Raw genomic sequence first — 20,860 nt, 5'->3', positions numbered from 1 at the left:
CACTATAAACAATGCTCTGATACCAATCTGTCACACCCCAAAACCAAGAATGGCGGAAACGATCCGGGGTGGAGGAGGTCATGTACAGTATCACAACAGTTTAAAATAGTAAACAAGCAATAATATCATCCATTGCATTATAAGTAAAGTTTCAATACATGTGTGTTCTTTCATTGTAATAAGACACCAAAAATATATAATCAAAATAAAAGACGAGACTTGTCTGTGCTCCGTCTTCTCAAAACCTGGCCATCGTACCTGTCTACTGGTGACCTGAGAATACAAGTTATTTTGAAAGAGAGTATCGGCTTAAAGCTGGTGAATTCATAAGTATTTAAGTGTCGTTGCCTTGTTTTGAAAAGCTGTTATGAATGCCATGTAAATCTTTAAATGAAGAAGTTCATATAAGTATGAAAAACCCTAGAAAATCCCTTATTTCCTATTAGTATGAGATGTAGTCTCCTACCAAGACCCGAATGTTTTGTAAGTAAAATGATAGTTTTTCCTTCTTTCTGACTATTACAAATAGTAATTAGTCTAACTCATCGTTTATGTGAATATATCACAAAGTAAAGTAAATAGGAAAATGTACTAAGGTAAGTGTTATCCCGAGGTACAAGGGCTAACACGACATCGCGGTAAGCGAAATGTATATCCTATCACAAAATAAAGTAAATAGGAAAAAGTACTAATGTAAGTGTTATCCCGAGGTACTAGAGCTAACACGACATCGCGGTAAGCGAAATGTATATCCTATCACAAAATAAAGTAAATAGGAAAAGTACTAATGTAAGTGTTATCCCGAGTTACTAGGGCTAACACGCCATATAACCTAATGAACATCTGAAGATTGTCCAATTGTCCTATGTAGCAGCAGCAGGGTGGAGGAAGGGTTAGTCCCGTGAAGGTACTCCTAGTATAAGTAATAACCGTAGGCATCCGTAGATGTTCATCAACCACTGGTGCTAATCAGTTGGGATTCGAAATGGTTAGTCCCGTCTATGTATCCCGTTGGACTGGGATAGGCAGGATAATTTATACAGAAGGTACTAATAAATCATCCACGCAAATCGAGATACAAGTATTCATGTAAGTATACACAGGTAAATGTATCTATGTAAAGGTACTCATGTAAGGTATTCATGTATCATGTAAGCATATGTAAATGTGCTCATGTATCAGGTAATGTACTGGTATAGACTAATGAATGAACTGACTCTGGTGTGATTCCTTGTAATAGGAATAAGGTTTTGTATCTTCTAACTATCCCTATGATAATTAACTGAAAGGTAATTGGTTGTTCAAGTAGGTTTATACACCCTCACTACACAATAGTGTGGGAAACTGAATGAAGGATGACAACTATAACATCAATACATATATAAGAACATCAGTGTATAAGTATAGTTTTGTTCAAGAAGGTAAAAAAATGGTTTTGTAAGACATCCAAGAGTTTTGAACAATAATTAACAATGACTTGATGTCATTTTAATAAACATTTCAAAAGTAATACATTTGATAACAAAGTATTTTTAAGATAGAAAACGATTTCATGCATCACATTTTGTAGTATGTGAAATCTGCTGAATGAAAACACAGTTATAAATACATATGGATGATTTAATAACATGCTGTTTTCTACTTGTATTCCCCCCCCCCCCCATTAAAAAATTTAAAATCATTTAAAACGTTGATTTAGGGGTATGAACTCACCTGTAGGTGGTGGTTTGGATGAACTGAACGGTGTAGGATTGTTAGGTGTCAAATGAGGACTTGTACACACACTATGATCCTAAATAACATATAATCACACATATATGCAACCAATTAGTCTTAAATTACTAATTGAAAATGTTAAGACATACTAGGATATGATAAACACTTTATATAAGTGTTATAAGCCCTAAGGATTGCATCTAAGTTGTTGTGGGACAAGGCACTTGGGTTTTGGGTTCCAAGGGACCTCATACATGAGTTTACTCTCCATATAACCCCACACAAGGAGTTTACGGCTGTAAACCCTTGTGTTTACGGCCGTGAACTCCTAGACTTAGTGACATTTTGTGTTTTGAAGTTCTAAATGATCCCTAGAAGTATTCCAACTTGGTAGTTTAATTCTTGGAAGGGTTTACGGCACAAATAACCTCCTTTGAGGAGTTTACGGCGCCAAGGCCAATTCCTTTGGATTTTACTGCTGTAAACTCACATGGAAGGGGTGTTTTTATGCTTTCAAGTCCCATGCACATGTAGGATAGTTTCTAGGCATTTATCTAAGGCTAAGGAAGGCCTTAGGCACACTTTGGTGCCCTGAATAGATGTTCACGGCCCAAGCACATATTAGGGTCGTAATCTCTCTTTGAGAGGGGTTTTTGATGTTTTAAAGTCCTTGATTTATGTAGGAGTAAACCTAGGTAATTGTCCAAGACGTTAGGAGTGTTAAAAGCACTCTTTGGTCCATGTTTTTGGAGTTCACGGTCCAAGATTTTCTTGGGCTGTGAACACCTAAAATTTGGTGTTTCTTTGATGTTTTTTTGTCTTAAATACACTTATATACAAGCCTAAGGTAGTAACACATCACGGGGGAAAGGCTAGGCATCATTTCGGGAGTTTACCGCCCAAGAACACGTTGGGGAGTAAACTCCTAAATCTAGTTGTTTTGCTATGTAATCTATGTTATAAACACATTATAAGCTATATAACACTACTAGTGCGAGATACTCACGATTTGGGATGAAAACCCGAAGATCCGTGAGAGAGAAAATGGCTTTTCTCTAGTTGTAAATGTAAATAATGAATGAAATTGGTTCAGAATTCTATATATAGTCTTGAGATTTTTGGCAGAAAATATTCTATTCCCGAAATGATCTCTAATATAATAGAGTGCTGGAATAACAGAGTTGCACAAAACCCTAGTGCTTCCACTCTCCTGATATCTCCTGAAGTGTAAACCCTGAATTACTCAAACTTATACAGAAAAGTCTGAAATTTTACTGTAACTGTTATAACTTCTATTGAAGTGATATTCTTTGTACAGAATGGAAATTTCGGGTTGTCACAATGATCTATTTGACCAGCTCCAAGGAGCCAGTTATTTTTCTAAAATAGATCTGAGGTCCGCTTATCATCAGCTACGAGTTCGGGAAGAAGATATTCGCAAAACTGCTTTCTGAACCCGATATGGCCACTATGAATTCGTTGTTATGCCCTTCGGTCTGACAAATGCTCCTGCAACATTTATGGACCTCATGAATCAAGTTTTCCGCCGATTCCTCGATAATTTTGCAATCGTTTTCATTGATGACATACTCATATACTCTCAAAGTAAGGTGGAGCACGGTCAGCACCTACGTCAGATCTTGGAAACTCTTAGATCTGAAAAGCTATATGCAAGACTCTCCAAATGTATTCGCAGTGTGAACTTCTTGGGTCATGTAGTCAGTAAGGAATGAATTCATTTGGATCCTTCCAAGATCAAAGCTATTGAAGGATGGACGATTCTGAAAATGCCAACAGAAATCAGGCAATTCTTGGGCCTTGCAGGCTACTATCGAAGGTTTATTCAAAACTTCTCCAAGATTGCCAAGCCTCTCACCACTCTAACCCAAAAGGCGTACCCTTCAACTGGACTACGAAACAAGAAGCTGCTTTTCAAACTCTGAAGCGAGCCCTCTGTAGTGCTTTGGTATTATCTTTTCCAGAGGGAACCGAAGATTTCGTAGTATATTGCGACGCTTCAAATCAGGGGTTTGGTTGTGTTCTTATGCAGCACGGAAAAGTGATAGCTTACGCGTCCAGACAATTGAAGGCACACGAGGTAAATTACACCACCCATGATCTTGAATTGTGAGCTGGGGTCTTTTCCCTAAAAATTTTGAGGCACTACCTTTATGGTATAAAGTGCACCATCTTCACGGACCACAAAAGCCTCCAACACATTCTAAATCAAAAGGTGCTTAATTAGTTTAGAATTTCATCTCATTTAATGAGCAAAAGGTGCTTAATTAGTTTAGAATTCCATCTCATTTAATGAGCAAAAGGTGCTTAATTGGTTTAGAATTTCATTTTTCAACAACAATGACATGCTCGGATGGAAAAGGAAGCGGATTTAGCAATTGGATGGAAAATGAAGCATATTTAGACATATAATTTATATATTATCTTAATACTTTATGTTGATTTTATCTCATTTAATGAACAAAAGGTTTTTAATTAGTTTAGAATTTCGTTTTTTAGCAACAATGACATGCTCGGATGGAAAAGGAAGCGGATTTTGCAATTGGAAGCTTGGATCTTGGATTTTGAAGAAAGAAGGATGTTGTTGGACAGCATGACCCATCGTCAGTGTTTTAGCCATATCTCATGAAACGTACCTCCGATTGACGAGATTCAAAATGTTCTGAAAACTAGACACAATTTTGAACGACTTTCATGTTTTGAGAAAATGTTGATTCCAAGAGAACTCGACGCTTTGGGCCTCAACTCGATGAGTTGATTAGAAAGTTTGCGATACTCGACGCTGACTTGCCGTACACGGGATTTTAATGACCAACTCGACGAGTTGGGTCACAAACTCGTCGAGTTGGCCCTGTTTTCAATATTTATATATAGAAATGCTTCTCATTCGAACTCTAAATAATTGGGGAAGCTTTAGACAATTTTTGGAGGCCAGAAGGGTTCTTAGAGCTGTGGTTTTCGAGATTTCAACTTAGATATCAGTTTAGAAGAAGATCAAAGGCAATAACACATTAATTTTATCTTAATATTTTGCATGAACCATGTTTCAATCATTAGATTTCGTTTTTAGTTTGTTATTTGTTATAGATATGAGCTAAAAACTCATTACTTCTATTTAGACTAGATGAATTTATGAATATTGTGTGATTTTATGGCTTGATTTATTTTATTTGGTGAATTTTGTTTTGATAAGCTTGTCCAAGATCCTCATGTGTTGACAATAACCCTTTTCTGTTAATTATCAAGTCGATTAAGTTACATGAACATCTCTTAATTTCTTGTCTCATATAATTTATGTGATAACAAATATGCCTAGGAATAGTGAATATGAAACTAGGGGTTAACTAGAAAATAGGCAAGTCAATGTGTGACCTTGTGTGATGAACAACCATACAAGAAGTTAATTGAATTAGTAATTGAACGACCCAAAGATCAAACAACTTATCAAACAATGACAGAAAATAAGAACAATAAAGATTCACAAAGAAAAACTTTTCACTAAGAATGATAATCTCACAAAGAGATTAACGTATGCACAAAGCGGCTATTAGGGTTTATGAAAACGCACGCCATATTACAAACTGATACAAAAGATTATATACTACTATTCTAGACAATCCCTATAAATCAGGGATATGCCAGCTAACTAATTTACGCTAACTATGGAAACAAGATAAATACAAAAACTATTACAACATGCTGAATAAAGATATATACTGATCAACTGAGATGCTGATGTTGATGCTGACGCTGAAATTAGTCTATCAGCGTCAGTGCATGACTCAGCGTCAGCATCAACATCAGCATCTTAGTTGATCAGTATATATCTTTATTCTGCACGTTCCCCTCAGATACATTCTTAACAGAATTAGTTTCTCCCCCTTTTTGAGCATCATCATCATTTGGGCCAGGGGTAGGAGTTGACAGAATAACTCCTTTCAGTTGTTTAACATCAGCTTCAATACGAAGGAGACGCTGACTCATGTCTCGAGTCAGTGTAAGAAGCTCATTAAAGGCTGAGGATGGGATTTGGATGAACTGAGTACCTGAAAGCTTTTGTGATTGATGCTGCTCCCCCTGAGAAGGGTGCTCCCCCTGTGATGGTTGCTCCCCCTGAGCAGATGGCTCCCCATGAGCAGATGGTTCCCCATGAACCGAGTGAAGTTTTTCAGTGATGGAGATGGTATGGTGAGAAAGCTGAGGAGAGATTTGACCATCTCTTGGACTAGGATCATCTGGAATGTCAGCATTAGTGTCGTTTATATCATCAGCTCCTTCGTCAGTGTCAGCTTTCAATGATGGAACTGTATAAGGATGTGCGATCCACTCTCGCAGTCGATCAGAAATGTCGATGTCATTGGCTAGAGGATCATCTTGGTACATTCAAACTGACATTCGTGGACATGGGATGGGGTTTCCAGAGTGTGAGTAATAGGCCTCAGCAAAAAATTTGTCCAGAACAAGAGCAATCCAACGAGGAAATGGAACATGATCAGCTCTTACATTGGCACGAAGAAGTTGAACAAGTCGATCAAAGATGAAGGCCCCATAATCAAGACGTTGTTGAGAAGAAGAGAACATACCACTTGTTTCTCAAAAGCACTCAGTTGATCACCACTACAAGATTTGTGGCCCATGCACTTGCAAAGTGCTCCGGTGAAGAACTTCCATCCCGGAGTCATACACTGACGCATAATCAGATTTGATCGAGTACCAGCTTTAGAGTGATCGTATCCCAATTGATCGAAAAGGCGTCGACAACGTTCAATGGACGGGAGCTCAGAGAAAGGTTCAAAGATTGGCAACCTGAGAGCAGCACTGAGAAGATCAGCAGTGATGAATACTGAGTGGCGGCCACGCCCAACAGTGCCGGAGATAGTGTTGTTGTCGTTATTGACTGATGTAGAGTAGTAAAACTCGCATATTTGTTCTGGAAAGAACTCTGATCGAACTTCACTGATAGCGTATTGAAGTCTACAAGAAACTAGAAAGGTAACAAAATCTTCGAGTCCAAGTCCTCGATGAACATCTGGTATATCAGGGTTGAAAATGACATTAGTGGCTTTGATGTATATGGGAAGAGGAGGAGAGTTTGGAGCAGGGATTACTCTTCGTGAAGTGGATGAGAAGGTAAATAGGGATGTCGCCATTGAAGAAGGTTTGGATTCTAGGGTTTTGAAAAGAAACGAAGGAAATTTGGATAATGGAAGGAAGGTTGAAAGAGAAGGGAAAGAGGTTTAAATATGGGACAAAACGGGTTTTAAAAGGTAATGATTATCTTCTTTAAAAATAATTGCGTATCGTAACAAACTGTCAAATCAGAAAAATAGCCGTTAGGTAAAAAGAGCCGTTGGACTGAAGATGAAACGACAATCAGTGTCTGCGGAAGCGCTGAGATCAGTGTTACGAAAGTTTCACGCTGAAAGATGGTTTACCGTCAATTCAAGGTACAACTTGCTTGTTTAAGGTTAGCAAGGTGGTTGGTGCGTGTGATAGATACTAGTTTGATTATCTAACCATCGGCACAGAGTGTCATGTCTTTATCAGTGAGTGGTTCGTCTTATTGAATCATTAGACACTGAGTGAGAAGAAGGTGAAGAGAGGATTGTTGCGTGTGATAGACCTTGGTGTTTTGGTCTAACCATCGGCAAAGACTGTTAGACTCTCATCAGCGTGTGCATTGTCACACTGAATCACAGAATCAGTGTAAGATTGGTAAGAAAGGATAGTTGCGTGTGATAGACCTTGGTGCTTTAGTCTAACCATCGGCAAAGAGTTTCAAGTTGTTATCAGTGTATGGTTAAATATAGTGAATCATTCAACTTTAGTTTAGAAGATTTGTAGAAGAGAGAGATAAGAGATCAAACCAAGTACTCAGCAAGAGAATATCATCAGAATATCATCATCAGCAAAATATACATCAGCTTATAAGACAATAGCAAACATTAGCAAAATTAATTACAAAGTAATCATTCCAAGTTCTCCAATAATGTGAGCAGTTGTTTGAGTGTCCAGGGCCTTGGTGAAAATATCAGCTAGTTGATCTGAAGTCTTGACATGTTCAAGAACAACCTTGCCCTTCTCAACATTATCCCTGATGAAGTAATGTCTGATCTCGATATGCTTTGTCTTTGAGTGCTGGACAGGGTTCTGTGTGATTTGAATGGCACTGGTGTTATCACAGTAAATGGGAGTCTTAGTGAATTTGATCCCATTTACATATGAAACATTCTGAAACACCACATTGTTGCATTTGATGTGCCCATATCCTTTAGTGAACTCCCTTCCATTGTCTCCGTATGTAACTATAGGACCACTTTTCTTGACATAGTCTTCCAGGAGAGACTTGGATCCTCTCATATGTCTTGAGCAACCACTGTCTAAGTACCAAAGATGTTCTTGACCCTGCAGTGCTGAGAAACTAGTTAGAACACACTGACCCATTGTAAAATGGGTCATTCACCAAGTTATTCGATAATAAATTATAACACTCTTTAGGAAGACAGTTTAAAGAATTTGACTTAAGAGTCCATTTTTCATTTCTAACTTTGATGTTATCAGCTCTTAAAGATGTTTTATCAAATGAGCATTCACTGATCTTATGAGAGGTATCACCACATCTGTAACAAACTCTAGTACCAAAGTTCTTCTTGGTGAGCATATTTCTAGACTTAACACATTTAGATTTGTAAGATCCACCAAGTGAACTTTGAGTCCTTTTGTTTGTCATTGAATTATGACTGAATTCAGTGACAAATAAAGTATGATTAGTGATAGATGAGGAGCTGACATCAGTATCTGATTTGGACTTATTCACAGAAGCATTACAATCAGGAAAATGCTTAAGTTGTTCATGAACAGCGTGAAACACTCCATTTGAGATAGGGAAGGCAATAATATTCTCAGTGAGAGGAGTTGGTCTCACAAGATGTGCAGGGTAAGAAGTAGGATCAATTCTGGTAATTTCAATATCACACTTAGTGACACCATTAGAATCAGTAACACAGTATTCATCGATTAGACTCTGATTAATAAAAGTGTTACTAATAAACTTGTTTTTGAAATTATTTTTCAACTCATTCATGGAATAAAATTCAGATTCTATTTCTTGAGATTTAAAAACCTTTTCAGCTTCTGCAAAATTACTCCCAAGAATTTTCTCACAAGACTGTGGTATTTAAGCAGAAATAATATAATTAGCATTTTTGTGAGATTTAGCCCAAATTTGTAGCACAGTTTGTTCTTTGTTCAAGAGATCTTTAACATTATCAATTTCAGCAGACAAAGATGAGTTTGACAAACTAGTGATTCTAAGATTTTCCTGAGTAGAATCAATAATGTTATTTTTCATGGATAATTCAGTTTTAAGAAGATCAATTTCATTTTGCAAATCCCTTATTGTTTGATTCTTCTTAGAATTAAGAACACCCAAGTACTCAAACATTTTGATTTTTTTCATTCATTGAATAGGAAACAAAGTTTTTAACCTGATACATTGAAGGAGAATCAGTGTTGTGCTTCCTGGAATTTTCAACTGCATCAGACATATCAGCATCAAATGAACTTGTGTTGTCTTCACATTCATCATCATCTTCTGTTTTAGCCATCAGACATTTAACTTCATCATCTGATGACTCCTCATCAGTCTTCCATTTTTCTTCTTCAGCAACAAGAACTTTATGTTCCAAGTTCTCAGCTTTCAGCATTTCAACCAATTTGTTGTACTTCTGCTTCTAGTATTCATCCGAGCTTTGGGTTCTTTGCTTGCATTCTTTTGCAAAATGGTCAGTGCTACCACAGTTAAAGCACTGAGCTTTCCCTTTCTTTTCAATAGCAGGTTTCTTGTCAGCATCTGACCTTTTGAAGGATTTCCCTTTCATCTTCTTCAGAAACTTTGAGAAATTACGGCCTGATTTCTCAAAAGTCTTCACAATGAACACCGCACTAGCAACAACCTTTTCTAGACTATCAGTATCACTTTTAGTAGAATCAGTGTCTGAAAAGGATTCAGTGTCTGACTCGGATTCTTGCTTTTTGGTTGAAAACAGTGCCACTGATGACTCACGCTGAGCATCTTTCATCAGCTCCTTTCTTTGGAGCTTTGATTCCTCATAGTACCGAAGATTTCCATAAAGACTTTGTAAATCCATTGTGCTGATTTTCTCACTATTTTTCAGCACATCAACATGATTTTCCCAACCTGCACCCAAAGAATCCAAAAACTTCTGCACTAGAACAGTTCGATGCTTTAACTGATCTAGTCTTCACAAATCATTAACAAGAGTATTAAATTTGTTAAAGGTTTGAGTCAGGGTTTCACCTTTCTTAGCAAAAAAATGTTCATACCTTCTGTTTAGATCATTTATCTGGGTAGCCTTGACTTCCTCAGTACCTTCAAAAGACACAGTCAGTGTGTCCATCATTTCTTTTGCTGATATGCAGTTTTGAACCAGCCCAAAGATATTGTATGGCAAAGCATAGCTGATTGCTGCCCGAGCACGAACATCAAGCCCATTCTTTCTTTTGTCATCAGATATCCAGTTTTCTTCAGGTGTTTTCTTCATGACACCATCAGGAGCATTGTTTTTAAGAGGCTGATACATCGAAACATATGGACCATTATTGACAATGTCCAACATGTCTTCATCTACAAATTCTAAAGCATACAAAGCTTTGATTTTCCACATAGCAAAATTGTTTTCATCAAATGCAGGAATTTTGGTAGAAGAATGATTTGAAGAGTGTAACATCCCGAAATATCAAGAGTAGAGTGGAAGGGCTAAAAGAGTATATTGGGAAAGAGTGACTCGGCGAGTCCATGGATGGACTCGGCGAGTAGAGTCGCGACCGGGTCGCGTGTTAAGTAGCCGACTCGGCGAGTCAGTAAGATGGACTCGGCGAGTAGGCGCTGAGTGGAGAAAACCCTAATTCTCGGGGTTGAGCCCTATATAAAGAACATAACAGCCCTCTCTTAGCCTCTTTATTCATCCTCAAGTCCAGAAACCCTTAGCCTTCGTGTGTGAGTGATCATATCTCATTTGGGAGCTTGAAGGAGCTGTTTGTTGAAGGAATTTTGGGAGTTTGAAGGCTTGGAGCAAGGGGCTTTGCTTGGATTCGAGTTTCACTGCAGTTAGGGTGTTCCTTGGAGGTAATATCTCGTTCTTGGGCTGTTGCTATGTTGTTTCTTCATTTTGGGGTTTGTGGGGAGCTTGTCTTTGGATGTAATTGGAGTCTAGAGGTTAGATCTGAGGTTGCTACCTCAGATCTGGAATGGAGAAGGATCAGAGAGCATGAAAGTCCCTGTGTTGGAGTGTTTAGTGGAGCCATCATGTCCCAAACCCTAGCCCAATGTGCAAAATGCATGGATCTCTTTGGATTCACGTAAAATTTGCCACTTTACGTGATGGATGAGTTGTAGGAGGCTAGATCTATGTTTTGGAGCAATTTCATGGCCTGGAATGCTTCTGAATGGAGTCAGACCGGTGGTACTCGGCGAGTCACATGGGTGTACTCGACGAGTTGCTTGATGATGAGCTGGAACTCGACGAGTTGGAAGAACAACTCGGCGAGTTGGATGAAGATGGCCTGGAACTCGACGAGTTGTATGAACAACTCGGCGAGTAGGTTGAAGATAGCCTTAGACTCGGCGAGTCTGTTCTTGGGCTCGGCGAGTCTTGTCGAAGAGTCCCAATCTTTTCTGGTTGAGTCGAGAATCGGCGAGTCTAGGGATGACTCGGTGAGTTGTGTGCGAGTGGACTCAGAGTTGTTGAACTCGACGAGTCTCGGGGTGACTCGGCGAGTTAGGTCGCGGATTGAGGGAAGTTCTGAGTATGGGGACTCGGAGAGTCATCGGGTTGACTCGACGAGTAAAGTCAGTCAGGGGTTGACTTTGACCTTATCTTTGACCAAGGGTTGACCAGTGGTTTCCAGGGACATTGTGGTACTTGTTGATTATTGTTTTGAGTTCAGTGCATTGGTGGTTGTCTAGTGGTGGAGATCGTATCAGTGATCGGAACAGCTTGGGTTATCTGTTCAGTCGGCAGTTTCGAGGTGAGTTATCCTCACTATATCAACAGGGTCTAAGGCACCAAGGCCGACCCTTATCGGATTGAGATCCGGGTAGTTGTTATTATGTTGTTGCTATGATATGTTGCATCCTGAGAGCTAGGATGGTATATAGAGACCTGAATGAGATCGGTACCCTGAGAGATAGGGAGATGCTATGCTAGTGACCTGTTAGGTCGGTATCCTGGTTAGGATGATGATATGCTATGTGATCTGTTTGATCTGCTTGTTGACTGTGAATTGCTATATGATTGTATGTATATGTGCACATGGTTGTTTGGACTGGAGTTGGGTTGAGGCGGGTCCTGCTGTGTGTTGTAGGCCAAGATACCCAGGGCGGACCGGTTGTCCCGAAGGCCCAGCGAGCGGTCCGGATAGGCTGTAGGCCCCGAAAGGGCGGACCAGACTTGCCGAAGGCTTGGAGAGTGGACCAGATAGACTGAAGGCCCGGTGCGGGCGGGCCAGTCATACTGTAGACTCAGAGAGTGGACCAGCTGGATTGAAGGCCCGGGAGCGGGCGGACCAATCACACTGCAGACTTGATGTATGTGGATAGACTCGGAGGGTGGACCAGGTGGACTGTAGGCCGGTGTGGCGGACAAATCACACAGTAGACCCGAAGTGCGTGGCTGTTCTGTGATCGGATATGTTATGGCATGATATGAGTGTATGGTACTTGTGGTTGGTATTTTGGGGATATCTCACTAAGCTTTCGGGCTTACAGTTGTGGTTTCATGTTTTTCAGGTTCTTCAGGAGACTATGGCAAGGCGAAGGCGTGATCGTACCGCTCCTCATGATTTCGTAGTATTGTGATTCTGGGAACACGATAAATGTTTTGTATTGAAAACCTTTTTGTAAAGATTTAATGGAATCGAGACGTTTTTTGAAAAATTTAAAATTGGTTGTATTTTTGGTCGTTACAAGTTGGTATCAGAGCCTTGGTTTGAGTGAATTGGAGGAACATTCGTGTGACTCCAGTCTCAAATCAAGGAGAGTTTTCAAAGAGTATTTAAAATGGTTTTCAAAATGAGTAAGGGAGGACGCGGAGGTACGATCAGCCGGAGCCAGTAAGTAACCCCAAAATACCATGCATGTTATTTGTTTTTGAGCTTTGATAGAACAGCATGCTAGTGATAGGCTAGGGATCTTCAGGATTTCATGATATGTTTCCTGATTTGTGATGCCTGTAGCCTAGGGTTCCTTATGGGATATTTTTAGTGTTCCTCTAGTGGTGAGGGTTGAGCGTTGGTATGCATGTTTCTCTAGGGCGTTGTGGTAGTACTTCATACAAATATGGGTAGGTGTGGAAGGTAGTATGGGCCCGTACTACTGAAAGCACAGGACCCATACGCGTATCAGGGAAACCATGATCTCTAGGGTTGGGTTGAGAGAGTTGGATCCCAGGATGGTGGGAAGAGTCTGAGATTTTGTGTGGTGTTTTTCAATATGGAGATTCCGAGGCATGATGAGAGTGGATCTGGATCAGGATCGGGAGCTGGAGAGGGAGTTTCGGGCGGATCGGTGCCGCCCGAGGTTATCGGTCAGATGAGCACGAGCGAGTTGGATGCGAGGATTCGTGAGATCCTACGTGATGAGATTGCTGAGTTGTTCCGGGCTGAGTTGCCGGAGTTGTTTGGGTCGATCAAGACCACCATGGTTGAGTATTTTGATGTGTACTATGCGACTCTCGCAGAGACGGCTGCCGCGGCGGCTACAACGGCTGTAGCGGCAGCAGGGGGAGGAGCTGGTCGGGGTTTTTAGTATCGGGACTTCGCTAATACGAAGCCTCCCACTTTCGATGGAGTTCAGGACCCGATCGTCGCTATGAGATGGTTATCAGACGTGGAGGGGTGTTTCTTCACGTGTTCATGCCCTGCTGATCAGAGGGTGAGGTGTGCTCTGAACCTGTTGAGGCTCGGGGCGAAGGATTGGTGGAGATTGACCACGGGGTCATATTCAGAGGCGCAGAGGGCTGCGGTATCATGCGATCAATTCCGAGAGATGTTCATCACTCGTTATGTTCCGCAAGTTGAGAGGGAGAGATTGGCTCAGGAGTTCCTCGAGCTGAAGCAGGATTCGGAGTCGGTGACTGAGATCACCAGGATGTTCACTGAGAGGGCGATGTTTTGCCTAGAGTTCGCTTCGGAGCAGGCTCAGATGTCTCGATATCTGAGCATGCTCAAGAGGGACATCAGGCAGTTTGTGTCTGCGCAGAGGTGCGGGACATTGTTGGAGTTGCAGGAGGCCGCTAGGCAGCGTGAGTTAGAGATTGAGTTGCAGTTGCACGAGCTGAGGCAGGCTCCGGTGTAGTCGCAACCAGCTTCGAAACGGTCCAAGACCGTTGATGTTAAAGTGGGGGATCTTAGCAGTTACACTTGTGGGAAGTGTGGGAGGGGTCACACCGGGGTTTGTAGGTCCGGTGGTGCATGCCGCAAGTGCGGAAAGGAGGGGCACTATGCGAGGAATTGTCGGCAGTCAGCGCTAGTTTGGGATTTGAGGATTTGCTATCATTGTCATCAGTTCGGGCATTTGAGGGTCAACTGTCCGCAGCTTGTTGCAGGACCGGTGCAGGCTCCAGCACCGGCCACTTTGAGGATCACAGGCGGAGGTCAGGGTGGAGCAGAGCCCCCAAGGGCTCAGGGTCGTGTTTTTCAGCTTGCGGCAGAGGAGGTCAGAGCAGTGCCGGATGCAGTTGCGGGTATGTTCTTTCTTGATATCTTGTTATCTTGTGATTATTGTGGTGTAATGTTTATGAGCTGGTATTTTGTTTGGTTTTCGTTGTGGTATTCGTCATTTTGCGGGTGGTGGTTCTGGTTATGGGTTATGGTTTTGGGAAGTCCGTTGGCTATCATTCATGAGGGTTATTAGTGGAGACCCGACATTGGGTTGTAGGCTGGGTAGCATCTGCCTTCTGAGGAGTGGTTAGATGCAGATTGAGTTTCTTTCGAGCGGCTTGATCGGGGTTGAGGTGAGATCTCGTTGAGGTTGTTTATGCTTGTGGGAAGCAGTCCGCGTGTAAGTGTTTTCTTTGTGCCAGAGTTGTTCTAGGAAGTCGGTGATGGCGACCGGTGGTTGATAGTTAGTGCCCAAGTGGGGGAGAATTGGAGAATTCTCCGGGAGATTGTCGAGCATTCGAGAGTGCTTAGCTGTTGGGATTCAGCAAGTGTTCTGTCAGCCAGAGTATAGGCTGATAGGAGTAAGCGTGGGGCATGCGAGGCGGGATACAGACCTAGGGCATTTGATTATGAGGGCTTGGGAGCAGGCCGGGATCGAGTATGTATGATGGAGTTAGAGTTCGGAACCCCTAGAGGGCTAGAACGGTATGCATGGGAGGATTTCCGGGGGGATAGCCCGGAATGTTGAATGCTAGTTGAGCGGTCCGGATAGACTGAAGGCCGGTAGGCGTACCAGTCAGGCCGAAGGCTCGGAGAACGGTCCAGCCAAACTGAAGGCACTGAGAGCGGTCCAGATTGGCTGAAGGTTCTGAGAGAGTGGTCCAGATGGGCTGAAGGCCTGGTGAGGCGGTCCAGTCATGCTGAAGACTCTGCAGGTATTATTAGATCAGTTTGAGGATATGGTTTGTGTATGTTGTAGTGTGATTGCGTTAGAAGGTATGGCCCCGGGTAGTGATCTTGATTAGTGGAGTTAGTGCATGGGCTTGAGAGTCCCTACGATGAGAGTCAGAGTATGTGTGTTGGATGGATAGCGGATACGCTAAAAGGGTGGTGTAGCGTTGGGCGAGCACCGTGGTATTTGTTGGGTGGCATATGGCCAAGTGGATTCCTTGGAAAAAGAAGTGAGAGAGGTGTGTAACTCCGAGAGGGAGTGCAAGTTCACGGAAGTGAGCGGCAGAGCAGAGTTATGATTAGAGTAATTCGAGTATAGTTTTTGAGCGGCGTGTTTGCGACAGTGGAATAGAAGCTCATCCGGTTTCGGATGTCTGCTGAGGTTGCGGAGGAATTCCGCAGATGTAGAGCCAAGAGACTCTGAAGGGATGCAGGGAGAGAGCCTTGGGCTCTCAGTGTGATTCTGATCAGGGTATTGGATATGTATTAGTGGTTCATCCTGGGGGATGTTGGAGGATATCATCAGTGTATCAGGTTTTCCCAACCTGAGGGTGCTGGAGAAAGTTCAGCATGTGTATGTGATTGCAAGAGGAGAACTCGTGGGAGTTGCTCTGAGATTGAGAATGGGTCTTTCCGTCGTCGCGGAATGGATAAAGTGGGATTCGGATCGGGGATCCGATGGTTCATGGCTTTCTAAGCCCTTATAGGTCGAGTGATTGTTGAGATTTGGGGCAGTAATGCGTCATGGGTAATTCTCGGTTGTTGAGTGTGATTATCAGAGGGTACAGCCGGTGCCCGGCTCGAGACGGTGATCAGGACACCGTAAGAAAAGAGAAAGTGTGTTTGAGTTTTGATGGGTATGCCTTGAGGGACTTGGCCCGGTTAAGGCCAGGTGGTGCGTTGTGGAAGTATCGTTGGGATTGAATTGCAGTAGGCTTCGAGGACGAAGCCTAATTTAAGTGGGGGAGAATTGTAACATCCCGAAATATCAAGAGTAGAGTGGAAGGGCTAAAAGAGTATATTGGGAAAGAGTGACTCGGCGAGTCCATGGATGGACTCGGCGAGTAGAGTCGCGACCGGGTCGCGTGTTAAGTAGCCGACTCGGCGAGTCAGTAAGATGGACTCGGCGAGTAGGCGTTGAGTGGAGAAAACCCTAATTCTCGGGGTTGAGCCCTATATAAAGAACATAACAGCCCTCTCTCAGCCTCTTTATTCATCCTCAAGTCCAGAAACCCTTAGCCTTCGTCTGTGAGTGATCATATCTCATTTGGGAGCTTGAAGGAGGTGTTTGTTGAAGGAATTTTGGGAGTTTGAAGGCTTGGAGCAAGGGGCTTTGCTTGGATTCGAGTTTCACTGTAGTTAGGGTGTTCCTTGGAGGTAATATCTCGTTCTTGGGCTGTTGCTATGTTGTTTCTTCATTTTGGGGTTTGTGGGGAGCTTGTCTTTGGATGTTATTGGAGTCTAGAGGTTAGATTTGAGGTTGCAACCTCAGATCTTGTCACACCCCAAAACCAAGAACGGCGGAAACGTTCTGGGGCGGAGGACGTCATGTATAGTATCACAACACAGTAAATGTAAATAAGCAAACAACATCATCCATTGCATTAAATATATAATTTCAATACAAGCGTGTTCTGTACAGTTATAGACACCAAAATAATGTGAAACAAAATAATATGAGATGAGTCTTGAATACGCTCCATCTTCTCAAAAGCTGGCCTCGGTGCCTGTCTACTGATGACCTGAGAATACAAGTTATTTTGAAAGAGTTTATCAGCATTAAGCTGGTGAGTTCATAAGTATTTTAGTGTCAATGTTTATTGTCAAAACGTTTGAATCTGTCTCAATGTATAAGTTTGTAAAAATGTAAGAAAGTGTTTGTAAAAGTTTGAATCCCTCAGAAAATCCTATATTTTCTATTAAAGTAACCTTCTACCAAGGCTTAACTGTTTTGTAAACTCGTCTGTTGTAAAAGTGTGTAATTTCCCAAGTGTAACTATCATTATCCGAAATTATAGTATGTACATTAATGCTTAAGTGAGGTTATCACTAAAATATGTAATGGGTAAATCATTGTAGTACTGTAGTTGTGTATAATAAGAACTACTGCTGTACTAACTACTACCTTAAACCGGATTTGTATTAAGGTATAATGTGATAAATTGCACCATGCTATCGACTGGTAACAACGACATAATGAATGGTCGTAATAAAGAAATGACGTTTGGCACCCACAGACCTGCAAGTCCGGCTGTAGCTAGCAGCAAGGTGTAGGATAGTCAATCCAGTATAGATCTATACGCAAACTCACGCTCTCCCTCCAAGAGAATTCTGGCTACAACTCGGGCCATGACATTTAAGGCATGCTCCGACACAGTGGATCACAATTGTTAACGTATTCATGTATATGTAATGTTTCTTGTTCTAGTATAGTTGTATATGTCCTGTTTCTAGTATAGATGTATATGTACATGTTTCTAGTATAGTTGTATATGTCCTGTTTCTAGTATAGATGTATATGTACATGTTTCTAGTATAGTTGTATATGTTCATGTTTCTAGTATAACTATATATGTACATGGTTCTGGTATAGCTGTATATGTACTTGTTTCTAGTATAACTGTATATGTTCCTGTGTTACCCCGATGGTAACTAACTATTGATGTACTGATAAGTATGAATATGGAAGTACTTTTATGTCTATACATGTATATATGATATATAAGTAATATGGAAACGACCTTCGGATGGTCACCCGAAATCCCACCAGACCACATTCAAATCGAGAAAAAGGAAATAGGGCGGATGGCCTTCCTAAGCCCTTTAAACATTATTTATATATCTATACATATATGGGCATGCAATTGATAATATAAAGGCATAAATAAGTTTTGAAAAGACATTTGAAAGATAAATATAATTTCAAGAGAAGATCGGCTTGATGTCAATCTATAATACATTTTGAAGGCATAAGTTGATAAAACGATTTAAGTATAAGAAACATTTGTTTGAAATTACAGTCTGTAAATAAGTTTGGATAGTAAAAGAGTTTGTAAAACATTTCAAAGTAAAGCAGTTTGATAAACAGTTTGAACAGTGGTAAAAATCGTTGTTTTCCTACTTATTAATCACATGTGATTAAATGCAATCACATGTGATTGAAGCAATAACTATAAGTATTTGACTTGTATTCCCCCCCCCCCCCATAAAGTATTTAAAACATTTAAAATCATTTCAAAGGTTGATTCAAGGGGTATGAACTCACTTGCGGTGAGTTGTACGAATTGCAGTGTCAGATACCGTGCTAGGTGGCAAACGGAGACTTGTTTACACGCACGAGCCTAGTTATCATATAATAAGCATATATATAACTAATTAGACAAATAATAACTTAATAAATAAGTTAAAACACTTAGGAACATGTAAACACTTTTTATAAGTGTTATAGGTCCTAATGGTTGCATCTAAGTTGCTACGGGACAAGGCAAAAGGGTTTGAAACATCAAATGGCCTTGCATAAGAGTTCACCACCCAACAAACCCCACCCTTTGGAGTTTACGGCCGTAAACTCATGGGTTTATGGCCGTGAACTCCTCACTTGGTGGTTTTGGGTGTTTTAAGGTGTTATCTTGATCCTAGAACACTCCTAGCTTTGTTGGAATAACACATGAAGTAGTTTAAGGCCCTAGAATGCTCCATAGGGGAGTTTACGGCCCATAGTCCATATACCCTAGAGTTTACGGCCGTAAACTCCTATGGGGTCTTGGATTTTAATTCATTTAAGGCACTTGCACATCAAGGATAGCTTCCATGATTTTATCTAAGGCTAATGGGGACAAGAGGCACACATTTGTGCCTTCACTTGGAGTTTATGGCCCAAGAGGTGTTCCTTGGCCATAGACTCCCTTTAATGGATGTTCTTGATGTCTTTTACTCCCCATTCAAGTCCTAGGTGTTCAATGGTAATTGTCTTAAAGCCTTAGGGGTGTTTGTGGTGCATTTAACCCTTGGAAAAGGGGTTTACGGCCCAAGAGAGGTTCTTGGCCGTAAACTCCTATAAACCTATGATTTTGAAGTGTTTTGATGTCTAAAATGGTTACAAGCATTTGAGGGTTAAAGTCCTTAAGCATTAGGGGTGGTTTAGGGCACTAAATGCCCTTCAAAAGGGGTTTACGGCCCAAGAAAAGTCCTTGGCCATAAACTCCTATTACTTGTTGATTTTGGATGCTTTCTAGTCTCTTAAGATCATACACAAGGTCCTTAATAAGTTGCTTAACAAGAAAATGGGTCTAGGTAGCCTTAAAGCTCCATTTTGGAGTTTACTCCCCAAGAACGTTCTTGGGCGGTAAACTCCCGGATCTTGTAATCTAAACATGTAATTGATGTTATAAAGCATCTAACAAGTATTGAAACACATTTAGTAAAGTAGACTCACAATCTGGGATGAAAACCCGAAGATCCGTCAGAGAGAATATGGCTTTTCTCTATTTGGAATTGTGAATAATGAATTAATTTAATTCAGAAAACTATTTATAATCCTGGAATATTTTGGCAAAAAATATTTTTATTCCTGATATTGGACTGCAACATTATGAAACTTGGAATGCTCAAATTTCACAAAACCAGGAGCATCCACTCTCCTGATATCTCCTTAAACATAAACCCTAATGTACACAAACTGGTTTGGAAAAGTGTGAAAATCACTGAAACTGGACTAGCTTCTATTGAAAAGATAATGTTCGTACAAATGGAAATTTCGGGTTGTCACAGATCTGGAATGGAGAAGGATCAGAGAGCATGAAAGTCCCTATGTTGGAGTGTTTAGTGGAGCCATCATGTCCCAAACCCTAGCCCAATGTGCAAAATGCATGGATCTCTTTGGATTCACGTAAAGTTTGCCACTTTACGTGATGGATGAGTTGTAGGAGGCTAGATCTATGTTTTGGAGCAATTGCATGGCCTGGAATGCTTCTGAATGGATTCAGACCGGTGGTACTCGGCGAGTCACATGGGTGTACTCGACGAGTTGCTTGATGATGAGTTGGAACTCGACGAGTTGGAAGAACAACTCGGCGAGTTGGATGAAGATGGCCTGGAACTCGGCGAGTAGGTTGAAGATAGCCTTAGACTCGGCGAATCTGTTCTTGGGCTCGGCGAGTCTTGTCGAAGAGTCCCAATCTTTTCTAGTTGAGTCGAGAATCGGCGAGGCAAGGGATGACTCGGTGAGTTGTGTGCGAGTGGACTCAGAGTTGCTGAACTCAATGAGTCTCGGGGTGACTCGGTGAGTTAGGTCGCGGATTGAGGGAAGTTCTAAGTATGGGGACTCAGCGAGTCATCGGGTTGACTCGGCGAGTAGAGTCAGTCAGGGGTTGAGTTTGACCTTCTCTTTGACCAAGGGTTGACCAGTGGTTTCCAGGGACATTGTGGTAATTGTTGATTATTGTTTTGAGTTCAGTGCATTGGTGGTTGTCCAGTGGTGGAGATCGTATCAGTG

The sequence above is a fragment of the Lactuca serriola genome, chromosome 6 (assembly GCF_051521515.1).
Source record: "Lactuca serriola cultivar US96UC23 chromosome 6, Lser_US96UC23_V15, whole genome shotgun sequence".
Classification (NCBI taxonomy): Eukaryota; Viridiplantae; Streptophyta; class Magnoliopsida; order Asterales; family Asteraceae; genus Lactuca; species Lactuca serriola.
Note: the sequence above shows the minus strand (reverse complement) of the source record.